Source organism: Gopherus flavomarginatus, chromosome 2, assembly GCF_025201925.1.
Source record: "Gopherus flavomarginatus isolate rGopFla2 chromosome 2, rGopFla2.mat.asm, whole genome shotgun sequence".
Classification (NCBI taxonomy): domain Eukaryota; kingdom Metazoa; phylum Chordata; order Testudines; family Testudinidae; genus Gopherus; species Gopherus flavomarginatus.
The window spans coordinates 191,259,371-191,261,686 of NC_066618.1; the positions used below are offsets into that span (position 1 = coordinate 191,259,371).

Here is a 2,316-nt window from a genome sequence, read left to right on the forward strand (position 1 = left end):
ATTGTACTTGCATTTTATTTGAATTGAAGGTTTTCACATGTAGATGGGGCTAACTAACAGATGTTCTACAAGTGATGATCAGATTGTTGGGGGCAGGGGAAGGATTTTAAGGGATCCTTTGAAATAATCTGAACAGGAGGCAGTTCTGAGTTAAACAGTGTGGCCCAGCTAAACTGCTTCTTGATATTGTAGGTGGGATTTTCAAAGGCACTCAGAATTGGTCTAAATCTTCTTCCATTGAAGTAATTGGAAAGTTCTACCATTGATGGTAATGAAAACAGAGTCAGAACAATATTGAGTGCTCTTGCCAATCTCACCCAGATTTGAAGCAGGAGCCACAGTATCGTCCAGTATGAGAGTTGTATCCCTCTCCTCACTAGGTAGCTCAGCTTCACCGAAATGAAGCCTCAAAAAATTGGGTAGAAACTCATAAATGTTCCTTTCCACGGAAATCTTTAGTAAAAGGTGAAAGATTTATATGATCTGAAGAGAAACCAGAGTATGGTAGCTGAATTTCTGCTGCATGCAGGGCACAGTTGCCTGTAGTTCTTGCATTAACTCCATTGTGTTAAAATGTCAAACAGGATCTTTGCCACTAGCATAAACATTTTAGAGATGCTTCAGGGAACATGCATTAGTGTGTATGTTTCTGTTAGTTCTTGTTTTTGCAACAGAGGGAGAAACACCAAAAGAAACACCAAACTGTGACTCTGGTAAGATTTCAGCACAGGTACTCATAGCTGAAGTTTTGGAGTTTTTTTATCATTTAAAAAACTAGATAAAAATTGTACATGTGCAGGTCATATAAGAAAGATCCACATGCCACACTGGTATTGCTAAAAAAAAATGGGGGGAGAAAGAGAGAATCACATTGCCTTCTCCACAGAATTTGCAAACTTACGAACAAAGCTTGCAAGTCACAAGAGACAGTGGTCCACAGAAGAATGTGATAGATCACAGAAATGTCAGGGAGACTTCAAGGTCCAATTTCTTTTTTTCTTTTTTAAATTGAATAAGTAAGTGTTTTCTCTGTGACTTTAGATGACTGTCAGGGTTGGAATTATGTTATATGGGATATTAAATCAAATAGACATTACAAGCCTGCAGGATTTTGTAACTGCATACACCTATGTTAGGCACTGAAACAGGAAACATTCCATGCCCAGTCCCAGCTCTGTCCTTTGACAGTTTTTACACAGAGAAAAATGAATCAGGAAAAAAAATCAGGGAGAGTGCAATGTACTGAAGAGACAGAGCATGTTTTCTTTTTCTTCTAGGACAAAATTTAGTTGAATGAAGAATTAAACCTAAGAATTCCATATTACTTTGAGCTACATATAAACAAAGGACATGTTCTGCTTGTCATAGTGAAGTTGCGGCAGTTGAATGAAGGGCACAATATAGCTAACTGCATATATTCTTCCCTTTATGCTCACATATAACTTCCTTTATGTTAAGAGCTATACTGGGGGAATGAAGAGAATATGTGTGCTTATATTTCATTACCTTTGGTTTTCTGAACCATTCTCAGATTATAAATTATAACCAGTGAGAATCCTAAAACCTTTGGGAAAAGTTCAGTGGAATTTTCCTACTTTCTATTGTTGTGGCATTGTCAAAGAAAATCAAAATGGACCACCATGCTTCTCCATTTACAGCATTGCACAACTGTGGCACTGTGAAGTATACTAAAATAAAATGCCTTTTTATATCTGCCAGAGTTAGAACAAACTGAGACTTTGCTAGACAACTACTAGACAGATGTAATTAAACATTATAATGTGCAAATAGCATTCCACAGTCAGCAATTACATTGCTCAGAAATTAAATGCTTTATTTACTCAAACAATTCCATAAATCTCAGTGAATAAAGACTTCATTTACAAACAATGCAACACCAGATTTGAAAAACACAACAATATATGGTTGTAGACCGCTGCCTTCACTGAGTGACCAGGACCTTCATTGAGCTAGTTCCTTTCCTACTGTGGCACAATATGTAGGAGTGTGATATTCAAATCTGATAATCTGCTATCCTAAACTCTCTCAGATTTACTGACAGGAAATATAAATATGCTACAGTTGGTCAATGATCCCTGCACTTAAAATGCTGAGTCTTAGACCACTCTGTTGGTCAACTACTATTTGTGGCTCCACGTGTTTGGCCAACTGGAGATAAATTTGTGAAGGAAGGAAATTGTCATCCATCTTGAATTCTATAGTACTATGTGATGCTTTAATTAAAGGCATCTATTCCAATCTCTTGGTATTTAAGCACATACTTATTTTATTTATAGGCTATATAATTTATTTTTA

The 2,316-nt window shown here is 36.5% G+C and overlaps 1 non-coding gene across 1 annotated transcript; it reads right to left on the reverse strand.

Annotated features, from left to right (window-relative positions):
• Positions 1-387: 387 nt before the first annotated feature.
• Positions 388-503, reverse strand: LOC127046045 (U5 spliceosomal RNA). The gene has a single exon (XR_007772912.1). It is a non-coding gene; the product is annotated as a U5 spliceosomal RNA (small nuclear RNA).
• Positions 504-2,316: the final 1,813 nt, after the last annotated feature.